Here is an 18,250-nt window from a genome sequence, read left to right as displayed (position 1 = left end):
TCTGGAGGAAAATATTATTTTCCTTTCTGTAATGCACCAGCTGAAAAGCTGTTTTTCTTCTCTAAGTTGTAATTATATATGCCAATGTTACAGCACATACCAGAGCCTAACTGAAATGTTTTGGCACCAAGCACTGTGACAGGATGTCAGTTTGGCAGGCTCTGTGCTCCTTCCAAACCAGGCTGGGGCCAGATCTGTGGGGCTGGGGTACTCCTGGATGGGCACAGTGGAGCTGGGGTGTGGCCACCCAACCGCTCAGCATTTGGCCAGGGTGGAGTGGGGAAAGGTGGGTGTTGGACATGTGTTTCAGAATAATGGTGCTTGGCCAAGGAGCTGTGGGAGGGGACAGCGCACACCCAGGCTGCCCAGGAACAGAGTAACTCATGGGTACCTGCTCCTGACAGAGAAATGACAGGTCCAGAGCAGAGATCTCTGGCCTGCTTGGAGAAAAGAACTTTCTATGCTTCTGGAAGATCAGCCTTTGGCAGAAATTGGTTGTACCAGGATGGTCCAACCTTACAGTGGTGCCCCTGCTGCTTCCCTGCCTTTGGCTCATGGAGAATTGCTGCTGCTCTTGCTGTGGCAGCATTTTGCTGTCAAAATCACACCAGAAAAGTGCAAAGGAAAGGGCACGGAATGCTTGAAAACTTGAATTCACTTAGGGACTAGTAGTAGCCCCCAAATTCCCTAAAGTCTGTGATAATCTGATTTTTTAGGTAAAATTATGGTTTGGTATCAATATAAATTCCTAAAATTATCTGTTTTTGTTGAACTGCTGTTTATGGAATTAAATGAAAATCCAGAATAAGGTAATGTAGTGTGCCACAGAACTCCCAAGTGTAGTTATAACTGAGGTGACCGTGAAGTTTATAAAAGTACTTGCTCACTTCAATATTTGTTAAGGTTTGATTAAGGTTCACTGCATTCAGAACCACAATTTGGGTGTGGGGCAGCGGGGTTACAGTGTTACTTTTCCAGAGAGCCAAGGCAAAGACTGTCACTTTTACTGCCACAGATTCCTTGAATCCCTGTTCCTCAAACCCTGCAAATATCTAACGTGGAGCTTTCCAGTTTGCAATCCTGCAATCAGATGAGAGTAAGCTGCAGTGGATTCCAAATCCAATGAACAAATATTTTGATGTGAATTCAGCAAGTGTGAGGGTCATGTTTAACCCAGAATGTTTTTTCCTTTCACTTTTGCCCAGTGTTGTTTTGAGGTTTGGCGTTTTGTTCAGAGATGTTTTTTTTCTCAAAGGCGGTGGAATGTGAGCTTTTTTTTTTTCCCTCCCCCCGCTTCTTGGAAAAAGTGTTTTCTTTCAGAAGAAACATTTAAGCTTTCAGCTAATTCCCAGGGATACAGAAGGATATTCTGTAATAAGCTTCCCTCCAAAAAGGGTTGGCTGCTGCTGTAATATTAAGAGCGGCAGGATTCCTTGGCTGTGGGGAAAATGAGATGGTCCAGCTGATTGAGGTTATGACTGAGCCAAGATGAGTCAATTACCTCGATGTGCTGAGCAGCCATCCAGGGGCCAGCGGGGAGGAGAAGTGCCAGGGCTTGTACTCTGACAACAAACAGCTGCACAGAGCTGGGGCTGGGGACAGAGCTGCCACCGAGCTGGGGCAGCGCTCACTGTGGTTCTCTGTACCAGGCTGGAGCTGCTCTGCTTTCAGGTCTGGCAGTAAAAATTTGGAGGAGGCATTTGAAAGGCATCTATTTTCCCAGTGCCTTTTCAAATATTTGTCAGGCAGGGCAGAAACTGCGGGTCGTTTGCTGACATGGGAGATGGCACAGATGCAGGAGGCCTTTGGCACTCACCAGCAGCAGTAAACTGGAGCTCTGAGAGCTTGTGCCAAACCCTTAATGGGTTCCCTTACAAAAGGGGGTGTTTAACAGCCTCCTACTCTGGGGATATTTTCTCTCTCTCTTGTATGGACTTGAGGCAGGCTGTACAATCATGGCTTTGATTCACATTTGTGGGACGTGGGGTGCACCCAGAACCATCTGCTGCCTGCAGTTCACAGTGGTATCATGCTCTGTAGGATTTCACCTCCTTTGGTTTGTTTTCTGAGCAGAATACAGGCATTTTACCTCCCATTTTATCTCTTTGTACTCACCCTTGCAACCATTGACACACATTTCTTCTGACTTCTTGTGCAACCTGAACCTTTTGCGTATTTTGTCTCATAAATTTAGCAGAAAAAAATCACACTTGTCCTCTGTACATAACTCTTGCCTAAAGAGCTTTTTTTCCCAACTACTGTAGAAGAAAAATAACAAATGGGTGATTATAATTAGTTTTGAGCTAATTATATAAAGTAATATTTTTATTTTTACCTGTAGGATGGAATAACTGATTGCTTAACCATAAAGCCATCAAATCTGGTTTAGGGTGAAAAATTGCTTAACAGAACTCTGGGATTATAAAAAAAAAAAAAAATAAAGTGTAAACTCACAGTTCCACCTCAGTTCCATGGGAATTATGATTTTTACCTTCCTTTGAAAAACAGTTCAGAATTGTGGAAAACAAAGACTAAAGCATTGCAGTTTACTGAACTGAAAAAGCTTGAAAATTAAGTTAAAACTTGATACTTTAAAAAATTCAGCTCTGTATGACTAAACAGCCCACGGGTACTTTTTTTTTACCAGCTTAGATTTTCTTATCCATCTTTGAAAGTTAATGCTGACTTCCCCCTACCAGCTTTGCCAAGCCTTGCATTCTGTCCAGCAAAATACTGAGCAAATATCCCCATGACTCGGCGTGTTCTTGGTCAGAAAGAAAAGATCTTTTGTTTCCACCCCATCTGATGCTGAACCAATGCTCCTATTTTCAGATTTCTAGTCCATCAATCTAGCCTGGCCATTGTTACCTCCTTCCTTAGTTTCAGGTATTCAAATAGTGTGCAGCTAAACCTTCGGCAAGTGAGATTTCCCCAGTGCTCTGGCATCCTTCCCTCTAGCTCTGCCTCCCGCACAGGCCTTTCAGAGACCAGTCTGAAAAGCCTGTTGTTAAACTGATAACAGCATTCAGGTTTGCCTTTGGTGGGCTGCAAGGCCTGAAAGATGGTTCTTAGTGTGAGAGAGAAACTTTTGTGCGTCGAATCATTTTGGATCCATGCTCTTGCAATGGCTTTAGGATAGTATTTGTCTCTGCAGTGTCTAACTTTCTTCTGCAGTCAATAGATGCCAAGTAGAGCAGCAAGCTGCATTTGTCTCTACATTCTCATTAATGTGATGGATGTTACATAGGTGTATTTATGCAATTCTTCTTGATCTTGTTTTTGTAGTAGTCTGTAGAGTATGGTATCATTACTCTAGGCGTTCATGTCGACACCTTTGCCAAGAAGATAAATACTGGCCTTAATCCTGAGTACAAACATCTTTTTCAGCTGCCACTGTGCTCTTTTTGCATACAGGGCTATTGAGCAGGTCTGCAGGCCTGCCTGTGTGCTTTAGGAATGTAGCACACAAATCCCAGCTGACAGAGATCTTCCACAACAGAAGAAGGTTCGTATAGATTTAGGAATGGCAAAATCCTTTTCCACTTTTCCTTGGCATTGTCTGTATCCTTGCAAGTGCCTGCTGGTTTAAATTTTCACAGTCTAACATAAACAAGGCACAGGTATCAAGAATTTTATTCCACTACAAACAGTGAGTGAGATTAAGCATTTGTTATTTACAAATGTTTGGAATATGCCTGCGTCCTTTGGTACTTTCCTGCTAGTGGAGGAATAAATAGTCTTGGTAAAGAGACAAGTGGATCAGTTTATAACCCTGCATTAACCTGTGCTCGTGTGGTTTGACAAGATTCACCGTTCTCTCTCTTCGTGACCGGAATAAAATCAATACTTAGTAAAATTCCATAGCTGTACAATTAAATGATGGAAAATATTTTCCATCATTGGATCATCAGCAGGACACAGACACGTGCAAGTTTTTCTTTTCATTGTTGAAAAGCTGTCCCAATATGCAGGAGAAATAGCTGGGTTTCAGTAAGGAGTGGAAGAGCCTCGTCTGTGGGAGGGTAACAGACTCTGACACCTCAACCCAGAGCAGAGGGGTGATGTTAGTCCTTCATGGGCCGTTTCCTGCTTTGCTTGGATCTTTTGGTTGTATTGCTCCAGTGGAAGCTGCTTTTGGCAATGTTTAGACTTGAAATGTTGCCAAAAAACACCATAGTGTTAAATACTAAGAATCAAAGGGCTTTGGAGAGCCACTTCCACATTTTGTTGCAAGCTTGTTGATCCAGTCTAGCTTTTTCAATTTTGTTTGTTTTTTTTTAATCTGGGATGTTTTCCTGGATATAAAATAGTGCAATTTTTAAGGAGTTATTTTCTAATAATCTTGCTTCCAAATAAAAACATCAATTATTAAAAATCATTCCTGAAATTAAAGAGATACTTGTCTGACATTATGCATGTGATTATGGCTGTGCATGTAAACATGACCATACTTAGACTGAATCATACATAAATATTTGCAACATGCATTTGTGCGATACAGGATAAGTTAATAGCAAATTTCAGACATTCAAACAAAAATCATTAGATGGGTACAGAGACAACAAAGCTTAGTGAAGAATAAAGTAGGACATGCTATTTGCTGTGTATTTTTGAGTGGTTTAATCATATATATATAGTCTTATTCTCTGAGAACTGGCACTTTTTAATGAAAGTTCAGAATTGTGCAGTATCTAACTTTCAAATGAAAGCCAGCTGTTGTGAAAGTTGCCATAATGACGACAGATGACAAATGTGGATATTTCACATATCACACATTCTATGTTGAGCACTCTTATTTAAATTTTGATACTATATGTAAGGGAATTAATAATTGGTTATTACTTTAGTACTTCAGATTTTTAAATGAGAAATGAAAAGATGAAAGGTCACATCACTTCATAGCAGATGGTAACTATATCTGATTGGGAGAGGAGAGAGAGAGGAAGAACCTCAGGTCCCCTGTAAAATCCAAAGGCAGAAAGCTGAGAGAAAAATCTAAAAGTTGAGCACTCTTGCCTTCTATCTGTGGGTGTGATAATGGCATATGAGGTTCCTATTAAACTCATGTGAAAAGTGTGGAAGAGATGGTGAACTAAGCTTAGTTTTTCAAAATCTAATTTGACTGTTTGCTGCCTCCTTATAAGGAGCAGAGCAGAGCTGCCTGCACTGGCTGTGCCTGACACAGCACAGCACCAGGCAATGTTACCCGTGCTGTTCACAGGCTGTTCGTGCTCACCCTGCACCAAAACCCACCAAGAATTTTTTGGCTGCTTCAGCATAGCAGGACTGCACCCCTTGCTGAGGATCCTCGTGCCTCATGAAGACTGCAAAGCTCCATACTCGTGCTGCTTCTGGCTCTAAATCTTTTTGGTGCTGTCTGTGCTGTGCTCTGTCGTACCCAGCAGAAATGCCCAAAGTCTTCATGACTGCTGTGCTTGGAAAGAGAGGGCAGGGGGAAGAAGAGATTTTGGTGCTCAGATTGCAGGTCGCCCTTCAGAAAGCTGTCACCATATCCATGAATCTACAGCCATCTAAGGAGAGTGATAAAATGTATTGATCAGTACTTCACGCTGAAATACAAATACCAGAAAAACAGCGTTTCTCGGATTTGGGAAAGCATCCATTAAGCTTATTTTGGAATAGAGCACAGTTGAGAAAATAGCATAGTATAAACTTGGGCTTTTCATAAATGTCCCTGTGTGACAAAGTAAAAATGGATATGATTTCCTTTCAGTCAGGGCAATGCAAACATGAAACACTTGTGCTGCTTCCTTTACTAGAGCCTCAGTAAGCAGATGGTGCAGGCCTGCCAGTGAGTACTATCCATCCCAGGTGATATTTCAGCAAGAAAGATCTGTTAGTCAAGAACATTCTCTTTCCAGTCTGTGGGGAAGAAATTTATAGAGCAGTGTGTTATGGGACTGCTGATTTCTGAAACAGAAGATGGCCTTTTTATTTATTCGTTTGGGATTCTGCTTTTATAGCTTTGCTCGCTGGCTCGTCTTGATGCCTTTCAGTGGAGCTGAGGCTCTGGAACAGATACACTTTCTGAATAAGACTGTCTGGTTAGCTTTTTTTATTTTTAATACTTATGGTGGCACTGAGATTTTTCTTCTCAGAAAAACACACGTATTCCTTTCTGCTGATTTATTTCTGACTTCTGCTGTCATAAGGATTCTCCCAGGACATTTGTTGTTCACTCAGTAATTTAAACTTTGTGAATTTCTTTAAACTTTGTTTAAGTTAAATCCCAGTGTATTTTCCTCTGAATATTTTTTTGTACTCAATCCCCAAAAAACAGTTTGTGTTTTATTTATTTATTTACTGCTATCTGTTTAGTTCTACTGACAGTTTCCCAGCTCTTGCTAACAGCCCCCTGGTCAAGTGTCCTTGGAGAAAAGCAGAAAAAATATTCTGTACTAGAATATTTTTGAATCTGGAATCACACTAATAGATTTGAAAATTTAGCATTCTAGGGAATGACTCCTGCAGAACTTATTTGAACATGCTCTGTTTTCAATACCATTTTCCAAGTCCTTGATGCTGCAGTCTCCATTTATTGCACCTACACCAGTGGAAAATACTGTGGGAATGTTTTATTAGCATTTTGGTCACGCAAGTGAAACACAATTTTGCAAGCAGGAGGAAGACTTCAGTGGAGAAAGAGCTTCTCTAATGTATAACTTACTTGGAACACAGCAGTCAGGACAGGCCCATTCTTCCTGCTGGAGAAAAATTCTGCATGTGTTTGACACTGAGTCTGCTTTGATGCAGGCGTGCAAACAGGAAACTTAAATGGGTTTCTTCATATTGTTATTTGAAAACATCATTAATAATCGAATTTGGCTACTAAATTATGTTAAAATTGCTAAAATCTTGCAGCCCGTATGTCACAGCCAGATGTGTATTGAATGTAAGTGGAGAGCCCCCAGTCAACTTTGGTCCCATGGGACTTAGTCTCTTTTTATTTCTCCCTGGATTACCCCATTCAGGGATGCAGAGGCAGCTCCTCTCTGTGCTCTCAGCTCCCAGTTCTCCCAGCCAGCCTGGATCGCTGGGCTGTGGGAGTGTGTGGGTGCAGGACTGCAGGGGCACAATGTTTGTGTGATGAGAAAGGGAACTCCATCCTTCTGGGCCTTAGGTGAGCTGGTGTCAGTTTATGCTAAACCTTACACTGGGTAGTATCTTTGATAAACCACTGGAATGAGAGAAATGAGAAAACATTCTGTAGGAATTAGTAAAGTTTGTGAAACCCACTTGCCCTCACACCCTCGTAATTCCTTTATGGATGTAACCTATTGATGTTTCCTGGGTTGTGGAAATGATGTTTCTTCAGGGCTTGGCAAAGCTGGGGAAAGTTATGAAGAACCTCAGAGGTGGGGCAGGTGGTGACAGTGGTGGTTTCACACTCAGCTTTCATAACATGGATGCAATATAGAGCAGATGAGCAACAGACGTGAAAGGACTTGCAGAGGACAGGATTGTATTGATAAGAAGTGGCAGATGATGGTAGTGGAGATAAGAAACATAAGTTTTTTTGAATGGGAACATTTTGAGTTTTGTTTTTAACTTTCCTTTTTTTCCTGTGTGTACAGGAAGACAGAGGTATTGGATCTTTTAGAAAATAATGAGTGATGCTCTGATTGGGTTTGGTCATCTTGCCTCCTGCAAATGCTGACTTTATAAATGGGATGGCAGAGATGGTTCCAGTGGTATCAGGAGATATCACAAAATCTCTAGTTAAAGTAATTTCCAGAAACTCTACCACTATATATAATTATATAGTCTTAAGTAGAAAATACTATAAATGCATGTTAATATTAAATTATATGTCTGAAGGTTTTTTTTCAATTAAGCATACCCACAAATTGAAAAGCTACCCAGGACTGCTTGGGTTATCTTTCGGTTTTGTGGCCACAAATACCTGGCTCCTTCCCAAGCTTGTGAACTGGATGCGGTGAAATGTGCAGAGTCACTGTCTCTGTAATTAGCAAACAGGTTTCACTATATACAATGAAGTTGGTAGGAGATATAATATTTGGAATAGCCCTGAAACACATGATCATAAGTGAGAACACAGGTGTCCCCAGAGCTCATGGCTGTGGTAGGAAGCCAGCAATGACTCCTCTGAGCTGTAGAGGTCCCTCCATTTAGAAAGCAGAAGATGAGTGGGGTTGGTATCTCCAAAATTAGAATTGCCAAAGCCTAAAGGCACCAGAAAGGTGTGTTTGACATAAACTGAGATCACTATCTGACCCTTCCCATCAATAAAAGGCACAAAACCACACTCCATAACTGCATTTTTCACAAGTCTTCTTTGCTGTGCCATCTGTGCTGCCAACTGTTCTTCTACTGTGAATCGTCTGCCTGAAGAAGCACTAAGCAGGTGTGGCACATGTTTGGCTCGTTCCTGCTTTGCATGTGTAATGTAATTATGTTTGACAGACTTGGTTTGATTGAGAGAAAACTATGAATTGGATTAAATGTTTTTTGTTTAGACTTTATTAGCTAAAGATGCCATTGCATAATTAATTTGTGAATAAGCAGCAATCTTGTAAATGAGGCAGTGAATCAAAAGCACAGGCAGACGTTATAGCCTCTTCTCAGGATGAGTTTACACATTTCTTATTTGTAGTATTCATTAAAAATACATAAAGGAAGGTTAACAAAACATTGCAACAAAGAACCACAAGCAAACTAGTTAGCCACAGAAGCCTTCATACATGCATAAGTCAAAAAACTGAAAGCAAGCCAAGTCAAAAACATGAGCCTGAACTAGACAGTAAATGCTTTAACCATACTTTAATTCTATTTCCAGATGTTTTCTGGTTAAAATCAATGCTTTGGCGTAAGGATGTCAGTTGAATCATCTACTTTTATCCTCAATGTAAAATAATTAAGAATATTTTCTTAAGTGTAGGGAAATCTTTAGAGTGAACCTCTGAATTTTTACTTAGAGAGGATGCTACTCTTTACATTTTACTCTTTGAGAATGGAAAGTGGCTGTTTTAGTCTCTGTGCCTAAAATATTTACATCTGTTTCTACTTTGTGTTTAGGTCGTACAAATGATGCAACCATACAAACTACACTACTCAGGGAGAAAGTGAAGAAAATCTGTAGGATGCAGTGGTTTGGTTTAGAACACACTTTGCAAGTTTTTTCTCTCTTGAAGCCCTGCCTGCACCGTGTCTCAGGCAAGAATGGGGCACAGCCTGAGCTCAGCTGTTCCTGCCCATGGTGGGGAGCTCTGGTGACACTGCTCAGGGACAGGATGGTCTCTTGGTGCCCTCAGAACCCTGGCACCTGGTTGGATTATTTGTGATAAATCTTCTACCTTTCTCATTCATTTCTCTACCTGCTTTCTCTTTAGCCTGTGCTCATCTTTGAGTGCTGACTCCTTGTCCTGTCCACTCTCTGTCCCAGTGATTCTTCCCTCTCAGCACTGGCACTGTCACACATGCTTCATACCTTCCCTTGGGGCACAATGCACCAGTTTATCTCTGTTCACCAGAAATCAATATAAATAGCTCAGATATGCAAGGACATTTCCACTCCAGGGTGTACCAAAACTTGGGCTTTACTTGAGCCACTGCCCATAGATTAAAGTGAAGGTGTCCTGAGGTGCTCCTTAAGACAGGAAAGCTGAATTTTGAGCTTCCTTATATTAATCTTCTCCTTTCTGTTTATCAGTAGTAGGAGAAAACTTAGTAAAGGCAATTTTCATGCATTTATTTATTCCATTGTAATAGTATAAATGCTGATTTATAGCTATTGGTAATGCTGAGGTACTAACTTTAGCATTGTAATACGTTAGCAACACGTATTGGTTCTAACAGCAATCTGCAAATGCTCCCATAAGTCAAATATAGAAACTGGTCCTCTGAAAGTGTGGTTTAGGAAGCAGATTAATTTACCAATAAGAAAACACCCACCTTAAAATGATTCATATTAATTGTTTGCATTATTTTAGTTGAAGTTATTCCTGTATGGTAGCATGTGAGAGTAAATTCACCAGTGCCCCACATGCTGGGTGAGAGGGCAAGTAGGCTTTTCCAGAGCAATCGTGTTCAAATACATCTTCTGTGGTGAAGGAGAGAAGGAAGTAGGTTGGAGATTTTTTGATAGATTTAGCTATCTAAGTTCTTCTTGCTGTCTCTTTTTCAGTTCTGTGTGAAGCATTGTGCTGCTCCTGCTTCCCAGCAGTGCCGTGTTTCTTCTCTCAAGAGTAGCAACCACAATCTGGTAGGACAGAAGATCGATGCAGGCTTGTTTAGGAAAAATTTTTCTTTTTTCAGATAAAGTTACTTCCTATCCTTTGCCAAGGGTTTATGGAGTTTGTAAGATAGCTGATTTTTATTCTAATTCTTTGGCAACTGCTCAAACCCTGCCTTCAGTCCAGCTCTCTATGATTATTTTCTTCCTGTGCAGCACTTTGAGACTTGAACATTCACGCAGATGTATTACTTTTGCTACTCCAGATAATGGGTTTTTCTTCATTATGTCTCCTTTGAATTTTGCCATTAATTTCCATCCATCTTGGATCTTTCAGAGAAGATGCTCAGAACATTAAATACTATGACTAGGCTGTTGATTTTTCTCAGTACTTTAATCTTCTTTGAGGAGTTCCATAATTCTTAAACACAGTTTTCTCTCCTTTGTGATTTTTTTTTTATTGCAGAATTCCTCTCTTTGTTGTTTGAGTTTCAATTGACTCCATTTCTTTTCAAATCCCTCCAGCCTTCCCTCAATTTTATTTACCTTAGTCTCAAAGGAAGCTGTGGAAGCTGGAAGGTTATCGATTTTTAAATGAAGAGATTGAAGACGTTCTTTTACTGAGGTGTCTTGTAAAGTGTTTGAAGGTGGAGAGGCTGCGCTGGCTGTGGGAGATGATGTTGTGTCTGCAGGGTGAGGTCACTTGACCCACCACGCAACAGGTTTAATTCCATCCCTGTGCTTGTTCTAAGCGCCTTCTGGCAGATTTTTGTTCAGCTGTCTGTGTCAAACAGTGCTGTGCCACTTGAGGAGACTGCTATCACCAGGGTTTTGGAGAGCAGTGGGCTTTTAGGCTGGTGAGGGTGTGCTAACCAACCCCACAAATGATGTGGGCGTTAGTGCTGCAAAGCCACCGTGGCAGCGTGTGGCTCGTGTCAGGATGGCTCTGCACAGCCTCTTGTCTCTGGGCCCTGATGAGACACTGGGCAAACAGGGTTCTCACCTCCTCTTCTGGTCCACAAACAAAGTGGGAGGAGGTAGAGCATCACCAAATAACAGTTGGGAGCACAGTGAGAGGAAAATGCCTTTGATAATAAAGGGAATTTATCCTCCTTTCCACCAAGTTGAAAAAAGTGTGCTGGAATCACGGTTCATTCCTTTAGCAAGCTGTTATTTTCTGTCCTTTGCTTCTTTCTCTTAGACTCTGAGTTTGAATCGGGATCCTCTGAGTCACAAATAATCCATTGACTTTCCCTGTCTCTTACCTTAGTTTTGCATCTTTCTTTCATTAATGAAAAGTTGCTATTCCAATGGAACTGTAAAGCCTCTGGCCTTAAGCCATCAGATCTGGCAGTTCAGTAAATCATAAATGCCCAGCATCCCTCTGAACAGCTCAATTTCTTCCATGTTCTTGGGGATTTAATCCCCATTGGAGATTGTGTGCTGTCGTTAGTAATGGATTTTCTAATAGTACTGATAGAGGCTGGGAGGGATGTGAAATATTTTGTGGTGAGGCCAGGGCACACTGAAAGGACATGAAACCTTTTCCAAAACATTGCAATTTGACTGATGGATAAACTTTTAGGCTGGACTTTGCATTATTTGGCTTTCTTTGTGTTTTCTGAGGAAGACCACTAGTATTTGCAACCCTGATGTGCAAAGTACCTTCCCCTTTAGTAGGGCAATTTTTGTGACACACCAACCTCTCTCTCACCAGTGGTCAGCTCTGACAGGTAAATGAGGGGCTTCCATCAGAGAACCTGACCAAAACTCCCTAACAGCGAGGCTAATAGAGAAGTTTGGACTTGGTAGCAAATATTACAGTATAGGAGTATTTCTGTTTAACATAAATGTATCAGTGATGCACAGAAATGAGACTATATGTTTAAAGAGCAGTTTAGGGAAGTGTTCTTTGTTAGAAAGCACTGGCTGTTCTCTGGAGGGAGAAAAAACAAACACATTAGAAAATGATCCTGATTGCTTTACTATTGATACAAAAATCTTCCTAGATGACCACCTCTTGATTTTCATTTTTACTTTTATTTTCATTCAATGGTGTATCCATGTTTGAGCTTCAAAATAATGTTTTAAATTTCCCAAGGAATTATGAATCTACAGCACAGCCCCCTTGTAATTACTGCATTTTTTTACATGCTTCTAGTCTCTTTAATGTTCTTTAAGTAATTTTATCTACTTTTATTCCCAATCAAATTTTTTTTGGATTAAAGTAAAATTGATTACTTCTGAAAGGAACATAATTATTCATCTGTGTGTTTTACAATAGGTGTTGTCTTCTAAGGTTCTTTGATTCCACAAATTTTGTGTCACTTAAGACTTTATGGAGAGTCTCTTCCATCTGGCACAGTTTGCAAATAGCCCTGCTGAGTTCAGTATGCAGCATTTTCCTCATGTATAACGTTATCAAGCTTTAGACCATGCTGATTAGTAAAATACTAAATGCAGCACTTGTGACTTATATTACATGCAGCAAAAAAAACCAAAACAAAAACAGCTATGAAAATGAAATATCTAGTTTATTTACTGACAAGACTAATACTGAAAGCCTGCTGAAGCTGTTAAAATTTTAGAAGATAGACACATTTTCATTTTGAAATAACTTATTCAAGGTGTGCTTGTAATGCTGTAGGCTGGAATTTTCAAAGCAGCACAGAGAAGTCAGACACCAGGCTCTCATTGCATTTCAGTAGGGTGATCTAAAGAAATGAGTTGGAGAATATCTCTGGAAAATGGAGATTCAGTAGGTCTAGAGGGAATCATTCTGGCAGTGTCTGAAAATCCTTTTAACAGGGAAGAAGAACCAGGGTACCTGCAATTTGGAAATTACTCTTACAGTCCTGACTGCTCATTTCCTGCGCCTCTTCTGGTGACAGGCAGAAGGGCACTGACTTCATATTTTATTTTCCCCCCATCTTTTCTATGTTTTATTCCCGAGGCAGTGACCCACAACAGCAGTCAGGGACCATGTTACTTTGGTTATTTGTGTCACTTGGGCTGATATGCTGTGTGGTATTTTTAGACAAATCAGTGGATAAACAGAAGAGGAAGGTGGAGGGTGTTTTTGTTCTGCACAACAGACATACATATGAGAGGCAGAGAAAAGTCATCTGGAAACAGATTGTGTTTTCTTCCCTGCTTTTCTTAGGACTCCTTGTCTGGGTGTAGTTTTCTGTCTCTTTTCTCATTAACAGTAGAGGTTTCATATGGGTCTGAAGAAGACCAGTGATCCATTTTCTCCATGAAGAATAGGGCTGTGCTGAGTTCTGACTAAACACTGCTGGCTTCTTTAGACAAGAAATTGGTATACATGGAATAATAAGAAACTTCTGTTTTGATGTGCAACAGTTGGGGGTTTTTTCCTCAAAGTGTGCTTTTGCTGTTGGTCATGGGATCCGTCTCTGACTATAGTGTTCAGTTATGATCTCCTGGGGCATTAAAACCTACAGGAATCTTCTAGACAGCTAAAGTGCATTTCGTCATTTAAAAAACCCACCAAAACTCATCTGTGCATCTGTTTCAAGCAAGTTTTCTACCTAATAAAATGTGTGTAAAAAGTAGAATAACTGTTCTCGCCCAACAGTTCATTATTTTGCTTTGTGAAGCCAACCTTGTCCCATTCTGCCACACAACATAAATCCAGTAGGTCAGATTCTACTGTTAGGATGCTTTTCCTGGGTAGGCTGGACATTATATGTTCCATGGAGATTTTTTTTTTTTTTCCTGGTGTCTGAATGAAAGCCAGGATGTTATTGTGTACTTCATTTCATATCAAATTACATTGTCACATAATGATATAATTGCAGAATACAAGCAGATGCAAATGTTATAGTGCAATAAAATGTCACAACTGAGAACACTGTTTGTAATTTCATTTAAAAGTTTGTGTTTCAATATGAAACTTTGTAACACAGTTGGAATATGAGTTTCAAGATGTCTACACTTGTCTTCAATCAATGTGTTTGTATTTATGTTTCAGAATTAAGAAAATAATTTTAGCTATCAGTACTCCAAGTGTCAAAATTACTGCTGAGGTCTTCACTCCAAGAGCTGGAGGGCTTTCTTCAGTGAGGACTGGTTTGATCTGGGGGAATTTCCCAATGGGAAGGGGAGAAGATGTCACCGAGTAACTTTCAAAATGCACTTTGTGTCCAGCAAATCACAGAACCATAAACTGCATTTTCATTAGTCAAATTGACCTTTATTGAAAAAGAAAAATGTGGTGCGTTATGAAAAATTAATTTATGTGAAATGCAAAGCTATAAAGAGAATTTATCCTTTTACTTTTTTCTTTAAAGTCTATAGAAAGAAAATGCAAAAACATATATTCTATAAAAACAGAGGCCCCCCAAATTCCTTTTTACAGTTTAAGTGTTAAGACTTAAAATAATATTTCCTTTCATCTGTTCTTCTGAATGATTTCTTTTAATTGATGTGACTGCAAGTGAAAAACTTTTGAATTTACAGATACTTTAATAGATATGATCTCTTTAAATTTTTCTCTCACCATCCTGTCTGCATTTGTTACAGGCAAATCAATGAAAATTGATAAACCCATGATGGAAAAAAGGAATGTATTTGTATTCATTACAGGGGATCGGAGATAATAATAAAATGAAATGTTGTTATAGTGAGATATAAACCCAACCTAAGGAATTGTTCAATATGTGAATAGCAAGATACATTTCATTACTATGATATGGAGCAGCTTGATAGCGGAAGCCAATAATTTAAAAAGTCTTGAGCACAGGGTTATGCTGACTATCCAGTTCAATACGTTAATTGACAATAAATCCTGCTTGCCTATAAAAAGCACTTGACTAGTCATTTTCAAGATGGTCATGATTTTTTATGATGCGGAACTTTTAATTTACAGGGATGATAAAAATAGATTTACTTTCAGCCACTTGTATTTGATTTAATTACCTAATCAACTATAAATCATCTACTATTGAAAAAGTAATTTAACAGAGATGATATTTTGTCATCATTTTTTTCTTAAGTAGGAGAGTGTCTTTTGTAAAGGAAGGTGAAATAGGCTTTAGTGGAATTAAAAAATTCCATCCTTTTTAGGGAAGGGTTAGAAGCTCAGAGTCAAGAAGTTTTGATTTAATAAGTGAAGGCTTTGAGTTTTGGAAAGACTTGTTTGTGGTTGCCTAATGTCCTGTTAAGAAAGCAGAGCGTAAAAAGCTCTCTCACAAAAATTGACAGGTTACATGAAGAAATCTAAACAGCTTAAAGAAAATGGAGATTAAAAAAGGCCCACAGTAATATTTTGAAGGGAGAAGTGTGAGGTTTTAGAGGGAAAAGGTAACATTTTCCATGTACAGGTAATTGTATTAAAGAGGCCAACTATTTATTGGGATGAAAATATTTCATCCTACAAGACTTTACTTCTAAAGTTTATCATGAAAAATATTGTGAATGTTGTAAATGCCATTAACCAGAAAGTGGCTGTGACATCCCCAAAAATATGTTTTTACAGTGCTGATAGTGCTCGAGATGAAAAGTTGTCCAGATAAAGAGTTTTGGAGTATATTCAGGGAGGAATTTTTAGTCACATGAATAACAGGTGTCACGTAGGGACCCAGAGATTACAAAGTAAGAATTTATTGTAAATTTGTTGCTGTTTGGTGTTCTTGTTTGATGTTACTTTAAAAACAGATAAGCACCCAAATTCCCGACAAACATATCTTCAAAAAGTCTGAGGGGTGGTGAGAGGAAAATGAAATGCACATAGCACGAAGAAAAAAACAGTGTGATAGTGTGGGATTATAAAAATAATGAAAGTTAAGAAAGTAGAGGAAGTAAAGATAGGAGCAGTCATGCCATTAACATTATGGACGAAGAAAAATCAATGCTAGAAAACATCTCCTGGAGAATTTGGGTCACTTTATGAGATGGGAATAAAGCCAGCTTCTATAATAAGGGTAAAAGAATAATGTGAAATAATGAAAACCAAGCTGGAAAGTGGAGATTCGAGACTGAATTACCCTGATAGTTAGAAGGCTTTATTAAATTTAAGGAAATAAACAGAAAGAAAAGTATGTATGTTAATAAAAATGTGTATTTTTGTTATGGGTAACAACCGATTTTAAACAAACTGAAGAAAAGGATACATTATAAATCCTACAGCTCTTTCCAAGGAGAGCTTTGCATTTTAATTTTCACCAAGTTTTATTCTGGGAAGTCCACTGTCTAATTCACAACCAATATGAAATTAAATCTGCCTTCAGAAAATTGCTCAGAATTACTGTAGGTAAATGAAAATTGCCGTATTTAGTTAGACTGGAATCCTTTCATCAGATGAGGCTGAGATGAGGTACTTGGAAGGCAGTATAAGGAACCCTTAATAGGATAATTAGAATATAGCTTGCCTACACAAAAATGTTGTTCTTTCCTTCTCAGTGAGAGTTTGGGTTACAGAGATGTGAAGATTATGTTCTCTCCAGCTGTTGAGGACTTCTTTTTAACCTCCCTTTCACTCAACTGAGTGTTATAATTAATGGGATTTGACACAACTACTTCTGTATTCAGCCAGGGATGAGCTTGTGAATTGCCAGGCTTGTTTCAGCTCCCATTGCCTTATTTTAGGCTTGGGTCTGGATGTTAATCTTCTGAGAACAGGCTGATGGCTTGATGGTAGGTGCTAGTTGATTGCGTGGCCTTGCTCAGTATAAGAAATTCTAAACTGAAGCTGTCCTGATGTCCTGCCTTGTGTCTGCTGCTCAGAAATGGACGTGGCCCCAGCCTGGAAGGAGGTGATGGCATAAACTGCAGTCACAGGAGGCATTCCAGTGTTTCCGTGTAGAGCACAGGTGGAGATGGTGGCTTAAGTGGCCAGGATAGGTATGGGAAGTGTGACTAACCTGGATGTGTCAGAAGCGGGCTGATATCTATACAGTTATCTACTGTGACAACATACATGGCATTTTCTTGTGCTGGAAACCTACCTACATCCATGGAAGCATTTCAGGCCAGGCTGGACAGAGCTCTGGTCTAGTGGAAGGGGTCCCTGCCCATGGCAGGGGGGTGGAATGAGATGATCTTAATGTCCCTTCCAACCCAAACCATTTTGAGATTCTATGATTCTATGACATAGTATCATTTGACAAGATGATACTAACAGGAAACTGAAAAGACTTCTTTCTGTTGTAGCTGTGTCTAGTTACTACACATATAGTTCTTGTAGTCCTGTGTACTTAGCAATCATTCTAATACTGGTGATATTGGTTTGCTCCAGGAATGCTCAAGTTTATGAACTGGCCATGCATGAAGTCCATTTGACGAACATACAGACCAGCCATTAAGTTTCTGAGTATTTTCTAGGGATTAAAAAAAAATTTAGCCTCCAAAATTGTTCTTTTCAGCGGCAGATGAATGCTCCTTTGGCCTAGAAAGTCACTTGGATAACAGAAGTCTAAAAATAATGTTGTGACTGTACTTCTCATGTGCTAAGTCCTGCCAGATTTTTGGTGTGAAATTTGAACAGAGCAAGCAGTCCCAGAATAAACATCACAACGAGCAGTCTGCCTGATGTGATCACCCTCTGGAAACATTGAAGAGTTCCTTATTCCCTGATTTATTTGGTTTACATGACAAGGTTTTGATAGTGGGGGAGTTACAGGAGTGCCTTCAGTGAGAAGCTGCCAGAAGCTTCCCCTGTCTCGCAGAGCCAACACCAGCAGCTCCAGGATGGACCTGCCACTGGCCAAGGCTGAGCCCAGCAGTGCTGGTGGTAATGCCACTGGCACAAGAGATTTAAGAAGAAGCACAAAAACCCTGGTAACTCTAGCTGGTGAGAAAAAGATCAGTGCAGAAGGAAGGGGAGGATGTGCAGCCTGTGGTGAAGTCCCTGGTCCAGCCATGGTCAAGCCACCATCCTCAGGTAGCCAGTGGGCTTGTACAAACACAAGTGATGTTTCTAGGTATCTGTAAAGGTGACAGGGTCTGCTCTAGAATTCACTGGCAGAAAGGAAAAGACAATGTGACCTCTTTTGGTGGTTCAGACTGCTACCTGTA

Source organism: Corvus cornix, chromosome 14, assembly GCF_000738735.6.
Source record: "Corvus cornix cornix isolate S_Up_H32 chromosome 14, ASM73873v5, whole genome shotgun sequence".
NCBI classification, from domain to species: Eukaryota; Metazoa; Chordata; class Aves; order Passeriformes; family Corvidae; genus Corvus; species Corvus cornix.
Note: the sequence above shows the minus strand (reverse complement) of the source record.